The following is a 13530-nucleotide window of genomic DNA, read 5'->3' as shown; positions in this document are numbered from 1 at the left end:
AGTGAGAGGAAGGGAGGCAGAGACAGAGTCTCATATTCACCCTGTCTGGGATCCACCTGGCAAGCCAACTAGGGGGTGATGCTCTGCCCATCTGGAGTCATTGCTCTGTAGCTCAGCAATCGAACCTTTCTTTTAGTGCCTGAGGTGGAACCCATAAAGCTGTCCTCCGCAACCAATGCTATCTCACTCAAGCCAATCAAGCCATGGCTGTGGGAGGAAAAGAGAGAGTAAGAAGGGAAGGAGAAGGGGTGGTCTAACACTGAGTCCATTTGCTAGGCCCCATAATATTCCATTTTTTACATGTACTACCATTTACTGAGTCAAATTGTTTCCAACATTCTTTTCCTTTAAATAATAATAATAAAGTAACAAACACCTTTAAAATTATTTTATACATATTTGTTTAGGGAACATTTCAACCCTTCACTGAGACCAGGGACTGCGCAGCTGGAATAACTTCTGCAGAGGAGACTGTTGGCTCCACCCAATCTGAATCTGCTGCTCATCTTGCTGGGGAAAAATAGAATTGGGTATTTAGCAGTGTCTGAGGGATTAGGCTCTATAGTAGGGACCACATTCCCCATGATGATCTCCTGAACAAGAGTCCCCTGAAGTAGGGGCTCCAACTAACATATTCCCAAACTCAGCTGCCTTAACACACAAAATTTGTAACCTGTGGAGGGGTTGGTGGGATGAGGCCGATCTGAGCCCACACTACAGTCTTTCTACAGAACACTCTGTGGGAAGACCAGACAGCTGAAAGAGGTGGTGAGCAGATGAAAAGTGGAGGTAAATCTTACAAAACTTGGGCCCTATTATGAAGCTGCTGTCAGCTTTAAGCAAGAGGAAGCTGATTTTTACACAAAGGTTGCCCCCCCTCCACACACACACCCAGGCACAGAAAACGCAGACACAAACAATAATCAGAGCAGTAATTCCAGACAAGTAGCCCACAGTGGGTTACAAAGAACTGTTGACAACAACACATACCTGAACCCTGTCCAAGAAGACCCAGAACCAACATAACCAGCAGTGGTGGCAGACTGCACTAATGCTAAGCTTAGCTAGCTACAGAAGTGGCACGCCCAAAGGAGAAGTCTAGCAGGCATCAAACACTGTGAAGATTAAGTACACCTAACAGGACAGACACTGCACAGCATCTAATACACATGATCAAGGTTGACCATTAGAGCCAGTCAGCCTGAAGGAATAACCCCACCCATGAATGAGCCAACTGCATTTAAGACTCATATACAATAGGAAGGTAAATTATAACCCTCAAGAAGCATTCCTAAAGCAAAAAACTTAGGTGGCCTGAAAATCGGTATCACTGAGCCCACCTTCCTCATAAAGATGCTGCAACAAATCTGAAAGTTACAGCAAAGCTACCTAATACACATACAAAAATGGGCAGATGAAAAAAATATAACCCAAATGAATCAACAAAAGAAATCCCCAGAAAAATTACTAAATGAAATGGAAGTAACCAAACTACCAGACACAGAGTTTAAAATAATGGTAATTTGGATGCTCAAGGATCTTAGAGGAAGAATTGATTATCACAACGAGAAGTTAAACAAAGAGATAGCAAGCATTAAACAGCACTGAAATTATAAAAAAGAATGAGTCAAAAATGGCAAATATAATATCTGAAATAAAGACTGCAATAGAAGGAATCAATAGCAGATTGGATGAGTGGAAGAACAAATCCGTGATTTAGAAGACAAGATAAATGTAAGCATGAAAGCAGAGCAGGAAAAAAAAAGATGCTTAAAAAGACTGAGGGACTTCTAAGAGGCTGTGACAACATGATGAGGGATAACATATGCATCATAGGGATTCCTGAAAGACAAGAGAATGAACAAGGGATAGAGAACTTAAATTAAGAAATCATAGCCAAAAATCTTCCCTAAATTGATGAAGAAAAAAGTCACACAAGTTCAAGAAACACAGAGAGTCCCATTAAAGATGAACTCATGGAGGACCATACCAAGACATATCATAATTAAAATACCAAAGCTATGAGACAAAGAAAGAATATTAAAAACTGCAAGAGAAAAGCAATTAATTATCTACAAATGAACCCCTGTGAGGCTGACATTTGACTTTTCAACAGAAACACTTCATGCTAGAAGGTATTGATTAAAAATACTCAAAGTGATGCAAAACAAGACCTACAACCAAGACTACTCTATCCTGCAATGCTTTAATTCAAAATTGAAGGAGATATAAATAGCTTCCTAGACCAAAAAAAGAAAATGCTCATGAGTTTATTGTCACCAAACTAGTACTGCAAGAAGTGTTAAAGGGCCTACTATAAGAAGAGAAAAGGAGAAAAAAATAATCAAGAGAAAGAGGATTATAGGTTTAAAGAATAAAATGACAATAAATAAGTATGTGTCAAAAATAACCTTAAATGTAAATGGATTAAATGCTTCAATTAAGACATAGAATAGCTGCATGAGTAAAATAACAAGACATATATATGTGTATATATATATATATGTGTGTGTGTGTGTGTGTGTATATATATATATATATATATATACACACACACTGTCTACAAGAGACCCACTTCGAAGATGGCAGTGGAGTAGGCAGACACACAGACTCCCAGCTCATACCACCAAACTGGATTACAAAATAATTTAGGAACAATCAGTGTGAAAAACCAACTTTGGATCAAAAGAACAGGTCTCAAAAACCAAAGAGCAAAGAAGAAGCCACACTGAGCCTGGTAGGGAATGCAGAGTCATGGTGGGGCTCCCCTGCTTCCAGGAGCAAAGGGGGGCTGAGGCTGAAAGCTCAGAAGTGCTCTCATTACAAAAAGAAGAACAGAAAATACCACTCACAGCCATTAGCCTGGGGACCTGGAGACAAGGAAGGCTGAGAGAACTGGCTTGTCTTCCAAAAGGAAAGTGGGGAGAGCAAGACAGACGGTGACAGGCAAAGGAATGCATGGAATGACTCAAGAAGCTGACTCATCTAATTCGTAGGTGGCCATAGCTTCAGGAGGGGTTGATCCCTCCATGTAACTCAAGCATAAAGTGGTTCTGGGTGACCTACCTCCAGAAAGCTCTCCAGCTCCAACCATCACAAAAAGACACAGCTGAAAGCAGGAAGTGGGGAGGAGGGGCAGTAACTCAGGTCTCCAGGGAGATCTGAGATACACCTTCCCTTACTGAAGCTGAGAAAGCACCCTGCCCCCAAAGAGCAGCCGGCAGAACAGCATTCTGTGTTCCAGTGGTTACATTCATTGTATTCCTGGATACAATTTCAAATAAGCTCCCTGCTGGGATCAGCAAGCAAGATCACCACTGAGTTAAGAAAACTGAGAAGAAAGCAAACAAATCAAGACTTCAAGGTGGCTCTACTAGGTAAGGAGACCACAAGTGGAAGAAGCCTACAAGCCATACACAGAATAATGGGAAGGCAGAGAAACATAAGTCATATGCTTTAACAAGACAAATCCTCAATAAAAGTCCTGGATGAAACAGAACTAATCAATTTACCAGATGGAGAGTATAAAATAATTCTTGTTAGGATGCTTAAGGATCTCAAAGCTACAATGGATGGACTTAATGAACACCTCAATAAAGAAATTGTAAGCATCAAAAAGGACACAGAAATCATAAAGAAGAACCAAACAGAAATGACAAACAAAATATCAGAAATAAAGACTACACTAGAAGGAATTTAAAGCAGGCTAGATGAAGCAGAGTATCGAATCAGTGACTTAGAGGACAAGTTAAGTGAAAGCACAGAAGCAGAACAGCAAAAATAAGAGGATCAAAAAGTCTATGAAAACTCTAAGAGAGCTCTGTGACAACATGAAGAGAAAAATATCTGCATAATAGGGGTTCCTGAAAGGGCAGAGAAGGAACAAGAAATAGAGAAACTCTTTAAAGAAATTATACCTGAAAATTTTCCTAAATTGATGCAGGAAAGAGTTACACAGGTTCAAGAAGCACAGGGAATCCCATTAAAAAAGAATCCAAAGACACCCACACCAAGACGCATCATAATCAAAATACCAAAGCTAAGAGATAAAGGAAGAATATTAGAAGGTGTAAGAGAAAAACAGTCAATCATCTACAAAGGAACCCCCATAAGAATGACATCTGACTTTTCAACAGAAACCTTGAGGCCAGAAGGGAATAGCAAGAAATATGCAAAGTAATGCAGAACAAGTACCTACAACCAAGACTTCTTTATCCAGCTAGACTATCATTTAAAATTGAAGGAGAAATAAAAAGCTTCCCAGATAAAAAAACAAAAACTCAAGGAATTAATCACAACCAAACCAATGCTGCAAGAAATGTTAAGAAGCCTGCTGTAGTCAGAACAAAGTGGGGAAAAAAAATCTAGTAAAAGAGGAATGTAGATTTAAAGAAAAAAATGGCAATAAACAACTACATATCAGAATAACCTTAAATGTAAATGGATTAAATGTTCCAATCAAAAGAGAAAGGGTAACTGAATGGATAAAAAATCAGGACCCATACATATGCTGTCTACAGGAGACCCACCTCAAAACAAAAATACACATAGACTGAAAGTAAAAGGATGGAAAAAAATATTTCATGAAAATGGGAATAAAAAAAAAAAAGGTGGGATAGCAATACTTATATCTGACAAAATAGACTTTAAAACAAGGACTATAGTAAGGGATAAAGAAGGTCACTACATAACAATAAAGGTTGCAATCCAACAGGGAGAGACAACCATTATAAATATCTCTGCATCTAATGTAGGAGCACCTAAATATATAAAGCAGATTTTGATGGACATAAAGGGAGAGAACAACAGCAATACTATAATAGTAAGGGATTTTATTTATTTATTTTATTTTTTGTATTTTTCTGAAGCTGGAAACGGGGAGAGACAGTCAGACAGACTCCCACATGCGCCCGACTGGGATCCACCCGGCACGCCCGCCAGGGGTGATGCTCTGCCCACCAGGGGGCGATGCTCTGCCCCTCTGGGGTGTCACTCTGCCACGACCAGAGCCACTCTAGCGCCTGGGGCAGAGGCCAAGGAGCCATCCCCAGCCATCATTTTAGATGCCACAAATGAGGATTAAGCCATTGATATTTGATAACTATAGAGACATCAAAGATCTTTATAAGCACAATTTCAGAGGAGAAATAAGACAAAGTAGACAACAGGAAGCAGAGAAAACAGTAAGAGGTTAAATAAGAAGCACAATAGAGAATAGGCATTTTTTTTCTTAAAAATAAAGACAGAAGATGGAGGACTTTTATAGATGATAAAAAATATCAGCAGAGAGGGTAAAACTAAAGATTGAAGAGATCAAAGATGTAGTTCATAAAAATACATCCTATGAAATTTAAGAGTAGATGGTTATATGAGTCCAGGTGCAGGTATAAATCTTGGAGAGAAAAATAGCTTCAAATTTTTTTGAGAGAGGGACCTGAAGATGGCAGTGGAGTAGGCAGACACACAGACACTCAGCTCACACCACTGAATTGGATTACAAACTAATTTAGGAACAATCAGCATGAAAAACCAACTCTGGGTTACAAGAACAGCTCTCAAAAACCAAGGAGCAAAGAAGAAGCCACAACAAACCTGGTAGAGAGCGCCTGAATCTCCCCTGCTTACAGGAACAGAGGGGGGGGGTGAGGCTGAGAATCCAGAAGGGCTCTCACTCCAAGGAAAAGAGCAGAAAATACTGCTCACAGTCACTATTCTGGCAACCAGGGAACGAGGTGTGTTGAAAGGGCTGGCTTGTCTTCCAAAAAGAAAGGAGAGAGAGAGAGAGAGACAGATGGTGAGGGGGAGAGGAATACAGGTGATGGCATGAAAAGCTGACTCATTCAGTGCTGGAGGCAGCCATAACTTGGGGAGGGGCTGATCCTTCCACAAAGCAAAATACAAAAGTACTTCCAGGTCACAGAGATACAGACATCTCTCTAGCTCCAATCAGCGCACCAAGACACAGCTGAAAACAAGAAGTGGGGAGGAGGGGCAGTAACTCAGGTCTCTATGGAGATCTGAGATACACCTCCCCCTACTGAATCTGAGAAAACACCCTGCCCCCAGAGAGAGTAACTGGCAGAAGAAGCCTTCAGAGTCTCAGGTTACACCCACCTGCATTCCTGAATACAGTTTTAAATAAGCCCCCTGCTGAGATCAGTAAACAAGACTATCACCTGTTAAGAAAACAAACAAATCAAGACTTTAAAGCAGCCCAAATCCTTAGGAATATACCCTAAGAACACCATAGAGCTGTTCCAAAAGGAGAAATGCACCCCCATGTTTGTGGCAGCATTGTTCACAATAGTGAAGATCTGGAAACAGCCCAAGTGTCCATCAGTGGAGGAGTGGATTAAAAAAGCTTTGATAGGTATATACTATAAAATACTATTCAGCCATAAGAAATGATAACATTGGCTCATTTACAACAACATGGATGGACCTTGATAACATTATACGGAGTGAAATAAGTAAATCAGAAAAAACTAAGAACTGTATGAATCCATACATAGATGGGACATAAAAGTGAGACTCAGAGACATGGACAAGAATGTGATGGTATTGGGGGGTGTGTGGAGGGGTATGGGGTGAGGGAGGAGAGGGGGGGGGGTGGAGGGGAGGGGCACAAAGAAAACCAGATAGAAGGTGACGGAAGACAATTTGACTTTGGGTGAGGGGTATGCAACATAATCAAATGTCAAAATAATCTGGAGATGTTTTCTTTTTACATATGTACCCTGATTTATCAATGTCACTGCATTAAAATTAATAATAAAAAATGTAAAAAAAAATTTTTGGATAGGAAAAAAGTATTATCAAACGTATGGAGTTTTGAAGTAAAACAAAAATATGTGTCGAAATTCACATAAGTAGTAATGTTTCTATCTTCATTGAAATGGAAGCTTCATCAGTGGAAAAGAATAAGAATAGGTTTGTTTGGGCATAAAAAAAGGTTAGAAATATTCAGATTGTAGAATGGGCTATTAACTATGGATAAAAATAAATATTGGCTAGCAGCATTTCTAACAAGGCTAATATTGAAACACATGATTTTTACTGTATTTCCTTATGCATATTGATCCTTTTTCTTATAAAAGTTAAATATGCTTAGCATGAAAAAGTGGAAAAGATTATATTATTAAAAATAAATTATTTTATGTCTTACTGTATCTTTTTATCCATCAATTTAGCAATGTGAGTGTGTATCTATGTGTATGTGTATGTATATGTGTGTAAATGTGATTGTGTATTGTAAGGGTATGGCGGGAAAAAGAGAGTGTGCTACCCAAACGTGGTTAAAATAAAAGAGAGAATTCAGTAGGGGTTAATTTACAAAGATGTTGGTAAAGAAAAGAGAAATCAAGAAGAATTGGTAAAGCATTTTAGGAATGAAGTACCCTAGAGCTAGCCACTGGTTGGAGAGGATCAGACTGCTGAGAGTGAAAGAAACTTGAGTATTACCATAGTTAAAAAATATTGAGATCTGAGACTTTAGAGAGGGCCCATCAGTAGGAGCTATGCTACTTGGTAGACAGTGAGACTGGATGATCCATTTCCAGGAAGTCAGTTTCCAGCCAGGGAGAGTCATTTTAGAGAGACCAACAGACAATGAAGAACAAACTATGTTTTTTAGGGTTGGAATTCAGCAGCTCTGAAAGAGAAAAACTAGATGGTGAAATTGACCCAGTAACTTAAACTGAAAAGGGGTGGTGTAAGGAAGAGTGGTGGAATTTCAGTGAGAGACTAGGGGAGTTAAATGACTACAAACTAAGCTTGAATAGCTCAGATCATAGTTCAACAGTCAACAAGAGACAATTGTTCACATTTGACAAGACTAGAAGTTTTTCCCTCTTCATAATTAAATAGAGCAGCAATAGCCTGCTGGACCTAGAAACTACAGTGTGTCCGTAAAGTCATGGTGCACTTTTGACTGGTCACAGAAAAGCAACAAAAGACGATAAAAATGTGAAATCTGCGCCAAATACAAGAAAAACCCTCCTAGTTTCTGTAGGATGTGGCAGCATATGCGCTTGTGAAGATGATGACGTAACACCATGTATACAGCGGAGCAGCCCATGGCCATGCCAGTCGAGATGTAGACAGTACAGAGGAAAGTTCAGTGTGTTCTGTGGCTTTCTAAATTCGAATCCATGACCAATGTGCAACGTGAGTATCAGCACGTTTATAACGAAGTGCCACCACATAGGAATAACATTACTGGGTGGGATAAGCAGTTGAAGGAAACCAGCAGTTTGGTGGAGAAACCCCGTTCTGGTAGGCATCAGTCAGTGACAAGTCTGTAGAGGCTATACGGGATAGCTAGCTAAGGAGCCCTGAAAAATCTGTGCATGAGCCCAAATTGAACTGCACTGAATAGGTATGAAACTGGGAGAGTTTTCCTTTTATTTGGTGCAGATTTCACATTTCTATCATCTTTTGTTACTTTCCTGTGACCGGTCAAAAGTGCACCATGACTTTACGGACACACTGTATTTCACTAGGCTTGACAGTTTTTTGAACTTTTTGGAAGAAAAAATAAAAACAACTCTGCTCTGAGGTTACTAAAACATCCCAGATAAAAGGCAAGTAAGATTCTAACTATTGCTGTAAAAGACTATTTTTTATAGGTTTGCTTTTCTGAATCAAAATTTGTCTTATAATAGAAATAATATTTTTTCTTCTCCCCCAAAAAACAGTTTTGATATCTATGTTAACTTTTTAAATCAGACACTTTGACCTATAAGAAGTATTGTAGTAAAGTTATTAAAAATAAAAGAAAGAAAAACAAGAAAAGCTGAGGTTGACATAATTACTAAAACAAACTTTCTATGAAAATCCTGCTGAATATTTTTTTGGTAAGAGCTTATCAATGCAAATTGAAAGCAAGATGGAGTAAGCAGATTGCCATCTAAAACTTAATTAAATTAAGACTTACTATTAGTCCAATCTTTTAGAGTTCTTAGTAAATAGGGACAAAACAAGGTTATAGCCAATGAAAAGAGAAAAAAGTTAAAAAGCAGCTTAGCTTGTTTGTCAATTTATCACTTCCAGCCAAAATGAGAAATGAGAAAAGAGATTAAAAAGAGTTCCTTAAAGATTTCTGGTGGCATTTTGAAATTGCATCAATTATATGTATGCCACCACTACCCTCTGCTATAATATCTGCACATTATAACCTCATTGTTTTGGGGAAATTCTATGTTATCAGCATTTCATTTGTTAGAAATGCAAAGAAATCTTTCTAGAGGAACTCAACACATATTGACCTTTCTAGAATTGATATACATTTGCTACAGAGATCTCACTTTAAATCTACTGGGAATTGTAGAATGGATGTCATTATTTTAATCTAATTAATCACATTTTTTTATTCTGTTCCAAAAACTAGCTGGTTTTATGGTTGCCTTACATAAAATCTTTTTTAGTTTATTAACATGAGCATTCTGTTATAAACTGTAAATAGACTGAAAATTTATCTATGTCATTTTCTAATACCCAGAGTTTAAATGACTTAAACATAACAAAAATATATTGAGTATCATTATAAACACTGCTTTATGTAAGGCACTAGGGTTAAAGAATAAAATGCAATCTCTCCCTGTTGAATTTACATTATATTATCAGAAGCAATGATTTAAATAAAAAAATGTTACACAAGATACCATATGCTATAATTTCAGCAGAGTTCAAGGTACTCCAGGAGGGCAACCTTGCAGAAAGTGCCTGACTCTATCTAGGAATATGTGCAGAAGCTTATTTAATAAGATAACACAAACAGAGTCCTAGAGAACATGAGAAAAATATGGATTTTAGTTTTATTTAAGTTCTAATATCAGATTTTGATTATCTTGTATCTCTGTTTATTGGTAAAAAAAATCATATTCTAACTTTTTAAAAGAAGTGGGTCAGAAAATCACTCCAAAAGGAATTTAATATAAATAATTACACCTAAGCACAGGCCTACTAATAACAAGAAATGAAAACATCTTGAAAAAACTCTAAAATAAAAAGTTAATGTTATTAAATTATATTAAACATACATGCATTGGAAGCTTATGTGCAAAAACTCTATATTAGTTGTGTGAATGTATTTATACAAAGACAAACACCTTGATTTCAAGGTGCTTTCTATCTGAGAATGCAAGATGTATACCTAGTAATAAAGTTTGTTTCCAAAAAATGTCTGTGAGAGTAGTTATGTGCAGGTACAAAGAGCAATAATCTAGTTATGAGAGAGGAAAAGTTTTCTCAAGGAGAACTTCAGAAGTTTCTTAGAGGATATAAAGATTTCTATTCACATAGTTTGAATTATTTTCTCAACCATAGTGACCCAATTGTACCAGTAATTAATTGTACTGATCCACATATGTCCCAGATCAGCTGTGTAAAGATTGTAAATTCACAAATTGAGCATCATGTACATATGAGCAATCCATAAAAAATGGAATAATGTGATGTTCCTATGTTTGAATCAGCTATAAATTTGATATTATAAAAATGTATCATAGAATCTCTTTACACTGTGGAGGAAACCAATATCAATGAGACCCACCCAATGAAAGAAAGGAATCCATGTAAATTATTCATCATTTGCAAATTATTTTATAGAAACCTCTACTAATCTAACACAAGCAATAGGGGTACACTGACAGGACTTTTTTTTTTTTTGTATTTTTCTGAAGTGAGAAGCGGGGAGTCAGAGAGACAGACTCCTGCATGCACCTTACTGGATCCACCTGGCATGCCCACCCGGATGCCATGCTCTGCCCATCTGGGGCTGTTGCTCTGTTGCAACTGGAGCCATTCTAGCACCTGAGGCAGAGGCCATGCAGCTATCCTCAGCACGCCCGCCAACTTTGCTCCAATGGAACTTTGGCTGTGGGAGGAGAAGAGAGAGATTGAGAGGAAGGAGAAGAAGGGTGGAGAAGCAGATGGGTGCTTCTCCTGTGCGCCCTTGGATGGAAATCAAACCAGTGCTCTAGAACTGAGCAAGCCAGCCAGGGCCAGGAGATATGACTTTATTTGTTTTTTAATTTTTTAAAATAATATTTTATTTTTTAATTACAGTTGACATACAATATTATATTAGTTTCAGGTATACAACATGGTGATTAGACATTTATATAAATAATAAAGTGATAATCCCAGTGAAGCTAGTACCTATATGACACCATGTCATTTTCATTTGTCTGCATATATCTTTTGATCTCTGCACTTATTTCTTCTTTGACCCATTCATTTTTTAAAAGTATGTTGTTTAGTTTCCACATTTTTGTGGGTTTTTTTCCCTCTTTTTTGCAGTTGAATTCTAGTTTTAAGGCTTTATGATCCGAAAATATGCTTGGTACAATTTCGATTTTTCTGAATTTGTTGATGTTATTTTTATGGCCCAACATATGGTCAATTCTTGAGAATGTTCCATGTACACTAGAGAAAATATATACTCTGTTGCTTTGGGATGAAGTGTCCTGTAGATGTCTCTCATATCCAGGTGCTCTGTTTCATTTAAGGCCAATATATCTTTATAGATTTTCTGTTTGGATGAAAGATCTAGAGCCATCTGCGGTGTATTGATGTCTCAAATTATGATTGTATTTTTGTCAGTTTTTGTTTTTAGGTTAATAAGTAGCTGTCTTATATATTTTGGTGCTCCTTGGTTTGGTGCATATATATTAAGGATTGTTATGTCTTCTTGATTCAGTGTCCCCTTAATCATTATGAAATGACCATTTTTGTCTCTGAGTACTTTTGCTGTCTTGTAGTCAGCATTATTAGATACGAGTATTGCTACACTTGCTTATTTCTGGATGTTTTTTGCTTGGAGTATTGTTTTCCAGACTTTCACTTTGAATTTGTTTTTATCCTTGTTGCTTAGATGTGTTTATTGTAGGCAGCATACAGTTGGATTTTCTTTTTTAATCCATTCTTCTACTCTGTGTCTTTTTATTGGTGAGTTTAATCCATTTACATTTAGTATAATTATTGACACTTGTGGGTTCCCTATTGCCATTTTATAAATTGCTTTCTGTTAGTTTTGTATCTTGTTTGATTCTTCTCTTTTGTATTTCTATCATTTTTTTGGGTTTTTTTTTTGTATTCCATACTTCTTTCCTCTGTTGCTACCTTTTTTAATTCATGTGGTTTTGTGGTGGTTTTTTCAAGGATGGTTATCATTAAGTAATGAAAAGGGTACCTAGCATATTCATTGTAGTACCCTATCTTATGAGTGTTTCTGTACTCCATTGTCCTTTGCTACTGTTAATCTCCATCTTCCTTTTTTTGTCACAGTTTAAATTTGGTTTTATTGTGTTCTTGGTGGAGCTTTTACTTGTGATTTTGTTTTGTTTTTTGTCTTTGTATCTGGTAGGAAAACCCCCTTTAGTATTTCCTGGAGTGGGGGTTTTCTGATAATAAATTCCCTCATCTTTTCTGTATTTGTGAATGTTTTTATTTCTCCTTCATATTTGAAGAATAGCTTTGATGGGTATAGTATTCTTGGCTGAAAGTACCTCTTTTCAGGGCTTTAAATATCGGGGTCCACTCTTTCTAGCTTGTAGAGTTTCTGCTGAGAAATCTGATGATAATCTAATAGGCCTTCCTTTATATGTTGTATTCTTCTTTTCCCTGTTTGTCTTGAGAATGTTTTTTTCTTTTGTCATTGGTTTGTGCCAATTTCATTATGATGTGCCTTGGAGTAGGTTTGTTGTGGTTAAGAAAACTCGGTGTTCTGTTTGCTTCTTGAATTTGAGGCTTTAGTTCTTTCCACAGACTTGGAAGTTCTTGTCTATTATTTGTTTGAATATATTCTCCATTCCATTCTCTCACTTCTCCCTCTGATATACCTATTATTCTTATGTTATTCTTTTTGATGGAGTCAGACAATTCCTGTAGGGCTTTCTCATTTTTTAAAATTTTTGAGTCTCTCTCTTCTTCTCTGTGTTGTGCCTGAGGTTGCTTATCTTCTATGTCATTAATCCTACCTTCTTTCTGGCTTGTTCTATTAGCTAAGCTTGTTACCTCGTTTATCAGTTCAAGAATTGAGTTTTTCATCTCTGTTTAATTTGTTTTTAAAGTTTCAATTTCCTTGTTAATATATTCTTCATGTTCGTTGAGTTGTTTTCTGAGCTCCCTAAATTGCCTTTCTGTGTTTTCTTGTATATCTCTGAGTATTTTTAGAATTTCTATTTTAAATTCTGTCATTTAGCTCCAAGGTTTCCAATATATTAAATTTTTTCTCCATAGTTTTTTCCACATTTATCTGTGCTACTTCTCTATCTTTTGTATCCATGATATTCTATTTCCTTTTTCTTAATGATATCTGAGGGTGGTCTTATTGATAGCACTAATAAGAATTAATAAAGAATAAAAAGTAAAAAAATGAAAAAAATTTGGAAAAAATAAAATAAAATAAAAATAAAAAACAATAATGATTTATTATTTCCCCCTTTTTTTTCTTCTCTCTCCCTCCTATTCTCTCCTCCTTAGGAAAATATTGTGATGAATTGTGAATTATATTATGCTAAATGGAAC

Source organism: Saccopteryx bilineata, chromosome 5, assembly GCF_036850765.1.
Source record: "Saccopteryx bilineata isolate mSacBil1 chromosome 5, mSacBil1_pri_phased_curated, whole genome shotgun sequence".
Lineage (NCBI taxonomy): Eukaryota > Metazoa > Chordata > Mammalia > Chiroptera > Emballonuridae > Saccopteryx > Saccopteryx bilineata.
This window is presented reverse-complemented; position numbering follows the sequence as displayed.